This window comes from Chiroxiphia lanceolata, chromosome 4, assembly GCF_009829145.1.
Source record: "Chiroxiphia lanceolata isolate bChiLan1 chromosome 4, bChiLan1.pri, whole genome shotgun sequence".
Taxonomy (NCBI): domain Eukaryota; kingdom Metazoa; phylum Chordata; class Aves; order Passeriformes; family Pipridae; genus Chiroxiphia; species Chiroxiphia lanceolata.
This window is the reverse complement of record NC_045640.1, coordinates 46,431,133-46,446,035: the sequence shown is the minus strand read 5'-3', so window position 1 is coordinate 46,446,035 and position 14,903 is coordinate 46,431,133. Positions and strand designations below refer to the sequence as shown.

At 40.0% G+C, this 14,903-nt stretch overlaps 1 protein-coding gene and 2 long non-coding RNA genes across 5 annotated transcripts in view; 1 reads left to right on the top strand and 2 right to left on the bottom strand.

The window, feature by feature from the left end:
* Positions 1-14,903, bottom strand: part of TNKS (tankyrase) — a 136,800-nt gene that overhangs the window by 106,662 nt on the left and 15,235 nt on the right. The window lies entirely within an intron of this gene.
* LOC116785494 lies at positions 8,302-11,553 on the bottom strand. Of its 2 annotated transcripts, XR_004356564.1 has the most exons (4): positions 11,253-11,553; positions 11,048-11,160; positions 9,830-9,878; positions 8,302-8,390 (listed from the first exon to the last, which is right to left on the bottom strand). It is a non-coding gene; the product is annotated as an uncharacterized LOC116785494 (long non-coding RNA). The 2 variants fall into 2 exon arrangements; XR_004356565.1 differs by lacking the exon at positions 9,830-9,878 and having other exon boundaries at positions 8,304-8,390.
* LOC116785495 lies at positions 11,482-11,881 on the top strand. Its single transcript, XR_004356566.1, has 2 exons — positions 11,482-11,566; positions 11,760-11,881. It is a non-coding gene; the product is annotated as an uncharacterized LOC116785495 (long non-coding RNA).

The window sequence follows — 14,903 nt, the reverse complement described above, 5'->3', positions numbered from 1 at the left end:
TCTAACTAATTGTAGCTATTTTGGATTTCAAACACTGCACACTGGTTTTAGAGGACAGTTTCTGAGTGGCCTGAAAAGGGAATGTGCAAATAGCTTATGTTAAGAAACTGCTGTTAACAGCTAAGTGTAAGGATGCTGTGCACAAAAATTAACTCCTGGAACTTTGTTAATTACCATATTTGGATACGCTGGTTTATTTCCTCCTGACAATGGGGACATTGAGGTGTATTTTTCTGTACTGCAGGTAGCATCCTTAATGATCTAGCAATACCATTACCTGGCTATCCCTGCCTATTCTACAGACCACTTTGTACAAAGAGTATAAAGAAGCTCTTCTTTTTACTGTATCTTCATACTGCATATGGACCTCAAAGTCCTGTAAGTTTAACTATAGTACAAACCTGGACTGGTTCAGAGTTGTATTTTTATCCTCACTGCAACTGCTAAAATACTTCAGTTTCTGATCTTCACATACCATCTGAAATGCCTTATTTAATTACACTGCTATTATACCAGATCAGTGCTAGAGACAAGAAAGGCCATATTCTTCCCACATTAACAAAAAAAAAAAGTTACTGTATTGCACAGAGTATATAATACAACCACTAATCATTTCAGATTACTACCGACTCACTACAGCAGGATGAAAACTAGAATTGGCTCACAGCCTCCTGGCAGAGGTATTTTGAACTGTGAAGTTAACCAACACAACCTCACTTGGCTGTCAAATTATAAACCCACCAAGAACAAACATTTCTACTTTTAGCAGTTTCAACCTTCACATTTTCAGCAACAAGGTATGGCAAAGACTTCTCTGGTAGGTATACATCAACAAGTGACAAGTAAGTTTTTAAAATCTAAAACAACAGAAAAAAGTTTTTGTACACAGAAAACAGCACTCAGGTACTTAGTCCTTCCTCCTTCATACTGCCTCAGTTAAAAGTCCACCAGAGGAAAACACTTTTCATTGAAAAACATAAATAGAATGGGAAAAAAATAAATTTGTTTCAATATTAGGCACAAAGATCAGAATAGTTCGGTTATGACTTCTCTAGGCCCAACATCCACAGCTTCCTGACTATCCTTACAGGAATGCTGATGGAAAAGTTCACATTTGGTTTTGAATCAGAAGCACGCAAATACGAAAAAAAGGGCACATCCAAACTTTTGACTGCTGAGTGAAAAATGTAGGAACAACAGGCAAACCTTCCAGAAGCATCTGTACTTAAAGCTGCCTACTGCTTTTAATTACATTTCCAGTGTTCCTCACAGCTCTACCACTGCCTCTTCTCTCCCCTGTTATTTTATCACTGTGTCCCATTGCCTTGCGCTTGTGGTCCCTTCTAGCTATCTCAGCTTTAGTATATATTCTTTCTTCCCCCTTTTAAACTCCAACTTCTGGAGAAGAGCTTCAAAGATCCTTTTCAAACCATTTTACTGTAGCTTTATCTACTTACTCCCAAAGAATCAAGGTACAGAGAAAGAAGCCTAAGAATAAGGCCTCCTTTTGACCTACAACATAGGCACTATCTTCCATCTCCCTAAAGGACACCTTTGGGGCAGGTCAGTCTCTCACTAACCTTAGGTCCCAGGAACACACACACCTCTCAGTACAAGTCCCTTGTAGGACATGTTTCCAAGTTATACTTGACGAGAAATATGATGTGCTCATTCACCTCCACATTCCAAAAACATCTAGACAAACCACACTGGAATCCAAAGCATTAATTTTTTTCAGCCAATGCTAAATTCATCTTCTCCCCTAGCTACCTGTAAATGTAAATCAAACCACTGAGGTTTTGAAGCTTTTCTCTTTTTACAAGAGCAAGTTTTCTGCCTAGATACTATACTTCCTTAATTGAGAGTCCATAATTCCATTTTGGCAAGTTAACCAGATACATAAGCCTTCTTGCTAAATGGCCCTATATAACAAAAGTTGTAGCACCCAACTCTTAGCTTCATAAAATTGAATAGATGAGATACAGTTAATAACATTAACCACAACTGTATCACTGATTAACCTCTGCCTCTGTAAGCAAACTCAGACTTGGCCTTGTGATTAAGAAAAAGGCTATATTCATCAGCCACCGGAATTACAAGGTGAAAACATGAGAGGCAGTATCACTACAGAGGCTGCAAAGAGCTATAAAGGTTTAAGTATCACTACTAGACCTGATGACATGCACGGCCTCAAACACCACTGCCAGCTCAGTCAAGAGGAGTTGGGGAAAAAAAAAAAGAGAGAAGCAGGTCCTATGCTCTTGACTGTCCCTCTATAGTGAAAACCATCAAAGCTGAATGAAGAGAGGATTGTGGAGAAGAGAGGCTAAGCACACCTAAGGATGTGGTTCAGAATCAGAATAGGGTAGAGCCAATAACCAGACATATCCAGGAGCACTGCAGATAGCTAGTTCATTGGTAAGAAGACATGACAGCCAGGTGGCAGATCAGGGACAGGATAGGAATGCATTGGCTAGGAGAATGACAAACATGAAGGAGTATGAAGCAAAAATGAAAAATAAGGGCAGGGTGCAATTAAATCCCAAAGGGAATTTGGGGAGAAATACAGTAGAAATGCTCATGGGTGCAGGCTGTTCATGTAAGGAAAAGTTGCAGAAAACTGAATCTCCAGCAACAAAGGTGTCTGCAGACAGTTAACTGATGAAGACTTCAAAGACCTGCATTACTGAGTTGCTGTATAGGGTTTTATTGCTCAGGTGACAAACTGGAGTGGACTTTTCCAGGTTGAGAGCTGCTTTTTCTGAGGCAAAGGTTAAGGACCTCACTAAGCAGAGAATGCTCCTGGGACAAAGGGGACATGCAAAACAGTGCTTAGCTAGAAGGGAAGTAAGGCGACTCCAACCACCTAGCTTCAGGGGAATAAGGAGCATCTCTAGTATGATGAGAACAGACAACTCTTCAAGCAAAAAACAGAAGAACCTTTACAATAGCAAAGGAAAAAAAAAAAAAGGAATGCAAAGAACTGTAAAGCTGCTCCCCTGCAAAACAGCACTTTCACAGGCTATAGTTTCACAGAATCACAGAACGGGTCAGGTTCGAGGGACCACAGTGGGTCATCAGGTCCAACCTCTCTACTCCAGCAGGGTCCCCTAGAGCACTTTACTTAGGATTGTGTCCAGATGGCTTTGAGCATCTTCAGAGAAGGAGACTCCACAACCTCTCTGGGCAATCTGTTTCACCCAGACCACACCGGCAGAATCACCGTGCCCACCCCTGTGCTTTGGGCAGCTGCAAATGTTTGGTCAGGCAACAAGGTAAATTAGAAAAGTGATCACTTGCCCAGTCCACTTCCTCATGCAATGACATGGCATGCTCTGGGTGGCACAAGAAACTATGGTACAGGAACACGTGCTGGTGACAGGAGTTGAAAAGGATCATTTTGTGTTTCTAATTAAGAGTATATCTAGCATTACCAGCCAAAGCCCTGGTGGTTTAGTGTCAGCTGCAAGCACTTCCCATCATTTTGCCTTCTCTACTTTCCTTGTTCAGGGTATCCCAGTTTCCCAGACAAGGGTTTGTTCCCAATGGACCAGCATGTTGGTTTTGTTCTTTGTTGGGGCCAGACAAAGCAAGAGACAAATACGTCAACTGCAATAGTATGAAGCAAAAGCTTACAAAAGCAACGCTAGGCTCCACTATGCTGAAACAAAAAATTTCTAAGGGAATTAGAATGGTGTTCTCCAATAGCCTAGACAGAAATAAGAGTTCTGACAGCAGGAGAAAGCAGCAGACAAGTAGAGGGGAAAAACTGACAGTTTTAAGAAACAGTAAAAAGTCAGGGACTGCTTATATATTAGGAACCAAGGGGGAAACACTTGTGAAATGCCTCAAAGGAATTAGTGCATGGTCCTCCAAGAAGGTGACAAGGTCACTGACACAGCTGAAGTGCCTCTACCAATGAACAGAGCACGGGTATCAAACATGAGGAGCTGGAAGCCACTTTGCAGCTGGAAAAAGCTATGATCTAATTGCTATCACTGATATATCGTGGGAAGGATGACACAACTGGAGCACTGCAATCAACAGCTAAAAACTGTTCAGGAGGCACAGGCAAGGAAGGAAAAGCAGGTGGTTACCCTCCATGTAAAAATAAAATAAAATATAAAAAAATAGATTGCCTCTAGAGAGCCGCCTTGGAAAAACAGGAATGAACAAGTTGAGACCTTATGGGTAAAAATTAGGGGCCAAGCCAACAAAGGAAACCTCATGGCTGGTATTTACTACCGGCTACCTGATCAAGGGGAGTTTACTGATAAAAAGAGTTCTTACTTCAACTACAGGAGGTGTTATGCTTGCAGGCTCTGATCCTGCTGGGGGGCTTCAATCACCCTGACATCTGCTGGAAAAGTGGCACAGTAAGCTATAAGCGGTCTAGGAGACTCTTGTAGTGTGCTCAGGATAATTTCTTAATCCAGGTGACAGACAGTGCAATTAGAGGGGAGGCATTATTAGACCTGTTGCCTACCAATACAGATGAACTATTTAGGGATGTCAAGATTGGTGGCAGACTGAGCTGCAGTGGTCAGGCCCTGGTGGCATGAGGGGTATGGACCAGGTGAAGAATAGAGTAAGGACTCCAGATTTCAAGAGGGCACTCTCGGTTGTTTAATGAATTAATGGATGGGACTCCCTGGGGAAGTGCCCTGAGAGACAAAGGAGCTGAACAAAGTTGGTAGCCCCTTAAGGACATTTTTCTTAGAGATCAGGAGGTCTCAATTCCACAGGTAAGAACTCAAGCAAGAAAAGTAGGAGATGCTAAGGACCTCCTGGTCAAACTACAGTATGAGAAGGAAATGCACAGGCACAGGAACCAGGGACATATAGGCTGAGATTAGAGGGATGCTACCCAGGTGTGTACAAGTGGGATCAGGAAAACTAAGGCACAGTTAGAGCTGAATTTGGCATAGGATGAAAATAATAAGGGTTTCTACAGGAACACTGGCTAGAAAAAGGAAGATTAAAGTAAACATACCCCCCTTGATAAGTAAGACATGAGAAGTAGTAACAACTGATATGGAAAGGCTGGTAGGTACTCAACTGGTTTTTTTTTTACCTTGGTTTTCAACAGTAATCTCTCTTCCCACATCTCTCAATTCCCTGAACCTCAAGGCAGGGACTATAGAATGTAATTATGTCCATTATAAGGGAAACTAAAGGTTGAAGGTTCAAGACCATTAAACCTTCTGAGATACCTGAACATGAATCAGTCCATGGGACCCAGTGAGATGTATCCCAGGGTCCTGAGGGAACTGGTTGATGTTGAGCCATGCTCAATAAAACTGAGAAGTCATGGCAGTCAGGCAAAACCCCAGTGACTGGAAAAAGGAAAATGCCACACTCATTTTTAAAAAAGGTAAAAAGGAGGACCTTGGGAACTACCAACCAAGCAGCCTCACCTCCACACCCAGCTAAATCATGGAACAGATCCTCCCAGAAGACACATGGAATATAGGGAGTTGCCTAGAGACAGAAAGAGCAAATCATGCCTAATTTGGTAGCCTTCTTTGATGGAGTGACTGCATCAGTTGACAAAGGAAAAGCTACAAAAGAGCTTTTATCAGCATCTGCCTGAACTTCTGATAGGCTGGAACAAGTTGTCCAGAGAAGCTGTAGATACCCATCACTAGAAGTGTTCAAGGTCAGGTTACCCAGGGCTTTGAGCAACCTGATCTAGGTAACATTATCCCTACCTGTGGCAGGGGAGGTGAACTACATGATCTTTAAAGGCCCCTTCCAACTCAAACCATGCTACGATTGTAATCCTTCAGGCCAGTTCTTGGAGATAGAGTTTTAAAATTTATACAAATACATGGTTTAAATGGTTATTTCCAAGTAGAAGAAAGCTACCTCTAGTAAAAAAAGGGGTACTTTGGCCAAATGTGGTATAATCTAGATAAAAACACAGGAACTGCTTGCACGCTTCCGTTACCTTGTCATTAGAAAAACAATAGCAGCAGCTGCTGGGGGCATCAATATACACACAGACAGCTTGGAATATGGTTCTCTTAGCAGAGGCATTTCTTGCTTTGTAGCTGAAATGACCATTTGGTCCATCAAGGTCGAGGATAGCCATATCAAACATCTCCCTTTACAGACATAGATCTGATCTGTGAAAGGCAGGTTCTCATGCATCCATGTGTTGCAGAAATGGCACCAGTTCCTACAGTAATAGGATGCAATACCAAATTGAGCAGAGGCCCAGTAAAAGATGAAATGGAGACTGCTTAGAGGTCAGGTTCCTTCAGCTTAAGTGAGCAATTCACAGAAATAGGTTTCAAGGCAGCAATAGGAAAGCAAAGAAGTATCACGAACAAGGTCTCCCAGTACCAACTTTTTGCTTGTTTGTTTTGAAGGGAGAAGGATCTAGACAAAAAGAATATTACAAAGCATCACTTTAAAAGGACTTTATTCCATTTTCTTGCAAACTCTGATTTTTCAAAAAGACTCTTTTGTCTCAGTCTTTTCGTTGTTTACTTTCAGACTTTGCTGAATGAAGTTTCAACCTCTTAGCAAGACAGCCTGACTCCCGGTCTATATATACCTACTGTAACCTTACCTCTCAACATACTACAAAAGACTTCAATGCATTCTAGAATTCAATTGGCAGTAGATGTTCCAGAGATCAGATTTATCTAACTGAAGCAAAGTAGAGGAAAAGCATCTGAACCAAACAACCAAAACCACAAGTATGATTGCAACAGTAAGAGCTCTTTCAGCAGGGGAAGAAGATACCTTTTTGAAAGGCTCCTTCGTCCCCCAGTGATTGCCTTCAACTGTGTCCCCCTAAGTAGGTGCATCCTGAGTTACACAATCCTGAGCAACATGCTCTAGGAAACCCTGTTTGAGCAGGGAGGTCAGACTGGATTCACCTCCAGCGGTCCCTTTCAACCCTACCCATTCTGTGATTTTAACTACGACTAGTTTTCTATGCGTAGGAAGCACTACAGAATTGCTCCCTGGTACACCAGTTCTGCCTCCCTCTAATTAAATATGCATAGAAAGAAAGAACATGAAGAAAGTTCCAGAGCCTGTAGGCAGCACAGCAGGCTGATAATATCCTTCTGCCCTCAGAGAAAGAGCCAGAGTTGGTAGATTGCTCAGCCTACATGAACAGCAATTCAAAGCCTTGATCTTGCCTGAACTTAATGAAGTAAATATTCCTGTTTCCTTTTTTGGATGTAATACTTTTTAAGTTAAAATTTTTCATTTCGGCTAACAGTGAGGACAAAAGTATATGCAGGTTATGCAGAATGAAGTCTTCTGGGGAGCTTCTAGAAGTGTAACTGCAGTTGTTTTGGTTTTTGGGCTTTTTTTGCATCACGCCAGAGACAGCAAGTGTTCATTATAGAACACTTCCCCCAAGAACACTATCTGCACAAAAAGCTGTGTAATATAAAGGAAACTTCGGGAGTTCCACAATGAATCTGCAAAATGTAAGAACTCTAGAAGCTTCAGTCACCAAAAAAACCAACAACCAAACAGAAAACTTTCTTTGAGTTAATAGGAAATGAAAGACAGTACAATAAGCATTTATTTAATCCCATTTATTTGCAGCCATGAACCATGAACACGCACTCCTTTTTCACAGAATCACACTGAATCATGGAATGGTTAAGGTCAAAGGGACCTCTGTAGATCATCTGGAACAACTGCCCTGCTGCAGCTGGGCCACCTATAGCCAGTTATCCAGGACTCTGTCCAGATGGCTTTTCAATATCTCCAAGGTAGGAAACCCTACGAGCTCTCTGTGCAACCTGTGATTAGTTGCCGTGATGGTAAAAAGTGTTTCCTGGTGTTCGGAAGGAACCTCCCAAGTTTCATTTTGTGGCAATTTCACATAGGGTCTTAAGAATCACACCTAAGAGTGTTCAAGAAGTCATCTGGAACTCACTTGTTGTTAGCATGCAAAATCGAACAGAAGACCCTTTAATCAAAGAAGCTTCAAAAAAAACCTAACAAAAAACATTTAGCCTATTTGTAGATGGAATGGGTTGAGGACTCACTATGCGACAACTAAATCACAATCCTTTTCCTTGCAAGCAACAATTCTGTAACTACTTAAGTTTCTAAGCATTTGGTTAAATATACTATTTACTGAACAGCTAGAAATCTTTATTGCTGCCCTACTGTCTGAGCAATTTATGTTTTCATCTGTATGCCAAGACGAAAGCTGCTTTAAGGACAAGTCTTCATTGCTTGGTCCCAATTTCACTTTTCTCTGAACAAATTCACCTTTCTACTTCAAGTTTTATTCAAATAAATGTCAGCTATAACCCTGACATCCCATGTGACAGATTAGGAGCCCCGCTTTCAGAGTCCTTGAAAAGCACAAGCAGTCTGTGAGGCAAATCAGGTCAACGTATAGCATCCTAAGAGGAAAAGGAATTGAGGAGAGTTAAGAGAAACCGAAGATGAATTCCCATCTCTGGCATAGGATAACCATTTCTTCCAGGTGAAGTTCGGGGGAAAAAAAGTCCTAGTGGAAGTCAAGTTATAGATTGCATGTGGAATTAGCTATGTGGCTATCAGAAGGCATTATTTGCCAGTGCACCAAAATCTAACCCTTGTGAAGTAGGAATCAACAGAGGAATCTGAAAAGTTTCTTAGAATCTGTCCTGGATCTACCATTTTTCCAAAACACAAAAGGTATGTGCATAATCAAAAACTGTTTCTCTTTTTAGTACCTTAAGAAATATGGATTGAAGAGATTCAAGCCCTAGCAGCAGCTCTCAACCCGCCATTCAGTGAGGTGAGCACAAGACAGGGAAAAAACCCAACCACCAAAGCCCAAAACAACTATCACATTCCACAAGTCCAGCCTTTTCCAGAGGTGAATTTCAGTGCCTACCAGCTTTCAACAGCACACAACTCACATATCTAGTCACACACCATATGGAACACACAGAGTGACATTTTGATGTGATTAAGAGCTCAAACTCTTTAAAGAAATCCCAACATGCCAAATAAATTTTGTATACTTTGCATAAAACTTTAACCTTGCACTCATTTTGTAAGCTCATCATTAGTCCACAACATAGCTACCAAATATTTAAGAAACACAAGTAACACCTGAAATCTTAGGAATACCAAGCTGATCAGCTAAAAAAATTGTGGCTGAAGCTGAGTTAGCCATAAGACAAAAGTATTCTCAAAAATTCATTTTATGACATAAAATGAGGAAGCTAAGAATACTTAGTTCAAGCAGACATAGAAGTTTAGTAACAACTGACTAGCTAGCAGTACCATATATATCACTCTTGTAAACTTCCCCAGCAACTATCTCAGATCACATTATTATGTAAAAGTAACATTGCTGTAGATTTTTAAAGCCCAGAGCTATATCCATTTTTTTCTCCAGTCCTAAAACTGCTCACCACCATGCCCTACTGACACAGAGCAGTGCAAGTCTTCACGTATTTAGCACTAGGTCCTTGACAAGCAAGTATTCTACACTGCAAAAATGTCAGTCTGTCAGGTGAGATACCGTTAGTGTTGTAGGTCTCACGCTAGGGAATGGTGCATGTTACATCAGTCTGAGTGGGTTCTTTCCCTGGGTCACCTGTGTTCTGGGCCATCCTTGTATTAACCCCCCAAACAAGAAAATAAAAACAAATTGTTGCAGCCAGTTCCCTCATCACGTAAGTTCTGTATCCAATACCATAGATAGGTCAAGAGCACTGTGCTTAACCAAGGAACTGCTCAGTACTGCTTGCCTGGACAAGACATCAGCAAAACATGAAGACTACACACAGCAGCACAAATAGCACAATTCACATCAGACACTTAAGCCCCTCCTAGAAAGAAATACCTTCATCAAAGCAACATGGTGCATTTGTAGAGGCTGAGGTGAAGACCACCTGGAACAAGAGGCGAGTGCTCAGTATTTTCAGTAGGGTTCAAGCACTCATAGTTCATTTTGCACACTTGCTTTACATCGCAGAAAGACCACATCATTAAAAAGAAGACAACTTCCTTTGTTCACTGTATGAGAAAGATTTAATTGCCTACACATTTTTACAAACAAGACCTTTATATCCTGTAGTAATACTTTAATCAATATTTTCCATTAGTCTAAGAACACATCCAAGAATTCTGCTGGAATTCGCCTCACTCATTTATGCTTTAACATCTACACATATATCTAGAGATTGTTTATAAACCGCATATGAACTGCATTAAGACCACATGGTTCCGCTGAGAAGCTAAAAGCAGATATTGCTACAGTAATCAGAAGCACAGTCCCATAAGATTAAGTATTTCTGCAAGATATTTAGAAAGCTGCTCTAAACTAGTATTGGACATCTGAAAGCAGTTTCTGTGCCTGCAAGAGGACTATCTGTTCTGTTCCTCTGTTCTGAATAATATGCAACTTCCTCTTCCCCTCCCTCTCAATTTCCTAATAGTTAACATCAGTACAGATTTCAGTACAGTACAGTTCAGTACAGTACATCATCAGATTTAACAAACACTTGTAAAGGAACATCGTAAAATAAATTACTCTTTTCTTGTCCTGTGCCAAGCAAGCCAACAAGGGAAAAGTAGTTTTCTTGATACCTTGAATTTTGAAAAAGAAATAGGACTGGGAAAAAGTCTAAAACCTACAGATAGGCTGTAACATATTAACTGTCAATACAATTCAAACCTAACAGAAAGACAGACAGCTTTCAAATCATAGAATGTTTCCATGAGGTTGAATTTCAGTTAAATTTTAGCAATACAAATACCATAATGCAAACCATGGCCTTAAGGACCATAAGCAATACAGTAACACGACAAGCTTTACAAGCCTCCAGCACCATTAGCTCCAGATACAAAGATAAGACATTTTATTGGCATAACCCTGCAAACAAGACTTTCTCAGCTGAAATAAGGCTTCTTTTCACCCCATTTGTAAAAAGCATCATGCTGTTCTAAAAAGTTTACTGTTGATTTTATTTCTGAACAGGATTTAACCTGAGGATTAATCCAGCTCAGTGATTGGTTTTCTTCGAAAAAAAAAAATTGTGGTAGGGTACTTCCACCTTACTTCAATGATCCACTCATTTCAAGGTTCCTTGCACTCCAAGACCTTTCTTCGTTGGGTACACATGGGTGACTGACACTACTCAGACAGATTTCTTCAAAAGGCATCTGTCATAGCTACACGTGCACAGACACAAAACATCAGCACACAGTAACTCCTGTAGACTGCATTCTACCAAAAGACCTGTCTGCACACAGATGTCATATACTGAAGAGGTATCTTTCACATATGGAAATTTATCCATTTCCCTCATGTCCTTCTGCCAAAGTCCACCAGGGAGCACTGCAGTTGTATATGCTATGGTAGTGCGTCCCAAACCATTTTCTGTAGTCACTTTTGACAAAAGCCCTGTTGTCTCACACTCCAGTCCATTGTTACTATGACAACAGTATTACAATGCCTTCCAATTACCAACGTATGATTTCAGTCGTGGATTCCTCCACCCCCACTAGCTCATAGAGAAGGCAGCCTTATTCTCAGGTCTCTTTCAAAAGGGGAAGTCCAAACTACAGAGCAAGAAATGTAAGATTCAGCCCTAGAAGCTCTCACTTCTGTGATGAATATTAACATTTAGAAGCTAACATAGCTTAAACAAGTGATTAGAGAACATTAAACTATTTAAAACCATAAGCAAGAACTTAATTTAGAAAGCAAAAGTATTCTTTCACTCAACCTAAACCATCAAATTTTCATCCTGTATTTCCTATCATCCAAGGTTCCTTTGAGAAAGACCCCATGAAGAAACAGTATGAGAAGAGAAGCATATTAGGTGTTTGAGCCACTGTGCATGCACAGGATTTAAAACCATTTGCTACTTAAAGCAGGGTTCCACACAAATGACATCACTCACAGAGCAGAAACAGACCAAAAGAATTCATAACCTGAACAGTCTGATGAGCCTGCTTCCACAACAACAGATTTGGCTTTGAACAAAGAGTAGCTGAGTAATAAAATAAATACAGCCAGGATTTTTATTTTGCATATCTGGACAGACAATAGATGCTATTAACAAGGACTGCTTGGCCTTAAGCATATCAAATCACAAGGTACCTTTTCTCTTATGTCAATATTAACTGCAACCAACAGACAGAAAAGCTCCACACTGCAGGGATTATTTCATGTCCTCTTAATGGAGCAAAACTAACATTTCTGGTAGACAAAAACAGTCTAAAGTTCTTTAGATTGTCCTAGAGCTTAAAAAAGTTCAAATACAAGTCACTGTCTTCCCATTACACATTATGAGCTGTCAGTAACAGTAGTGCTCCAACTCTGTAGTTCAAAAGTCAAAGCAGGGATATTAACAATATTAAAAATCTTCTGATATAAAGAGCAGCAATAGTTAAAACATTTTACACAAAGTATTTGAAAGTACTTACTTAAGAGTATTTTCCAATGGTTTTACAAGCCTCTGAATATCAGATACCTGGGATGTCTCTTTGAATCTAAGCTTCCTCCTGGAACACCAGTTCTCCAAGAGAGTCTTTAGGAATTCAGTACATCTCTCCAACAAACAACATGTATAACCAGATCCCAAAGGACCTCAACTACCAATATCCCCTCTAATTCTTATTAAGAGGCTACTAGTCTTCTTACAGGCTTCTGTCAATCCAGCAGCTAAATCTATAGTCAGTGTAATTATTTTTCAGTTAAGGTATTAAAGCTTCTCCCCATCACCCCACCCTCACCTCCAAAAAGAACAAGCTTTCAAAGAACAGAACACAATTCTGCTCTTTGATAGCACTTCCTATGATTTTTTTTTACTATTATTATTTTCCAGGTAGTAAAATCAGACATTGCTTTAACTTTTAGAGCAATCAAGTTCCTCTGCTTGGAAGGCAAAACACTGTGAGCGAAGAACAAAACTATCATAAACTGCAATAATTTCACTATTTGCTGTACCTGCCTTCTCTGCAAGAGGACCAAACAGACAAGTAGTTCAATGATTGGGCACATTACCATTTCTACAATTGTTTTAAGATTTGCTGTGCACTAGTTCTACTCATAAACTACCTTCCATAGTTTTTTTTTTAATCCTAACAGAAGGTTTATCTGCCCTGCAGGAGGGGTCACACGATATTCCCTCCATATCTTTCAACCTAAAGATGCATAATAGCAGAAGGTAATAACTACTGGATTCTTCTCGTTCCCCAGTTGTGAGGAAGCACAGCAGAATGGGGAATGTCTTGACATGTCTACAAAGAGGCATTTAAATAATAGTGATCCCTATATTAAAGACAGGATCTATACAGTAGAAAACCTGTTACCTTAAAAATGTTTTAGCTTGCTTGCTTGCTGTATCTTTCAAGTGCGAAAAGGGTAAAGATAAAAAAGAAGTTACACAGAATTCCTCTGGTCAAAAAGAGACAAACTGCACCTTGACAATACCATTAGGTCCCTTCATAGCACTGGGACAATAAATTCATCATGCCACAGGATCTTTGCAGTAGATTTTATAAGTAGCCCAGAGGAAGTCAGTAAAAACACTGGTCTAAAGTCATATTAAGTAATTCCTGATGAATCCTTAGCACTGCATGAACTAAAAGTGATTTTTAAAAAACTTTTACAGTTTTGTACAGTGATGGAGATTTTCAGCGGATAGAACTTTTTATTTCCCTAAAATTACTACAGAATCCTGTATGTCCAGATCCATAAACCACGGCATCATCACAGAAGATCTTCATGGTTTGCATATCTTGAAGGATACCCTTAGAAACTAAGCAGGTGTATGACACCTGAGATAATATTTAGCCTAGCAGTCCTTTACAGATCACAACACTTAACTGGAGATCCACCTGGAAAAGGAATAAATCTCTGCGAGAACAGCTACAGCCTCTGCAGAAACAAACACACTGAAGGGCAAAGCAAACCCAGACAAACTACATAAGCACAGCTTCTGTAAGGTTATTTTTAGCCTAGTTTTCTTAAAGAAAAAAAGAAAAAAAAAAAAAAAAAAACAACAAACCAAACCTGTGCTGCACAAACAGTTTTAAAGGAGCTGTTAGTACTCAGGAAATACCTTGAAGCTACTCCTGTGCACTGGTCAGCAACCAGAAAACCAAACCAGAAAGAACATTAGGCTACCCTATAAATCTACTTCACCCAGTTTTGGTGTCTGTACCCATCATACCAATCACTCACCTGTAAAAAAATGAAGGGAAGGGGAGGCAGGGGGCAGAAACACCAGAATATTCAACAGGATTACATAACAGAAGACTATGTTTTTCCACTTGGAAAAGAGATATTTGAGGGGAAAAAAAAGATAGAGGTCTATAAAATCACAAAAGATGTGCAGACTGAACAGAAACGACCATTCACTAATTCTCACCTAAGTCCTGAATCACTTGCAATAAAAGTCATCAAGAAATCAAGAATAATGTTTTCAAAAAGAGAGTTGTTTTCTTTCAGCAAGACTATTAAACTGTAAAATTCTCTTGCCACAGAGCACCTTCAAAGCCAAAAGTATAGCACAATTTAAGTGAACTGGAGCTTTCAACAACTTTGTATACAAACTGCTTTGCAACACAGTCCAGATACACTCTCTACCAAGTTCCTAAATTGCTGATTGCTATGAGAAAAGAAGGATAGATTCAAGGCATTTATAGTATCTGAGCTTCATGGGCTACAGGTTATTTTTGGAAAAAAGTAAGCTACCTTGATCTTCATCTGAAAGTCTGTACTACAATCAGACTAAAGAAATAGGTAATTCTTTCTCCCCAGCCCAACACGCAGAACAGTCACTACCCCAACATCAAAGCATTCCTCCAAACACATTTTGCAGAGTTCACTACTCATTCATTATTCCATGAGCAAATACAACACTGAGAAACAAAACCACTTTTCATTAGCTCTAGAAGCAGTT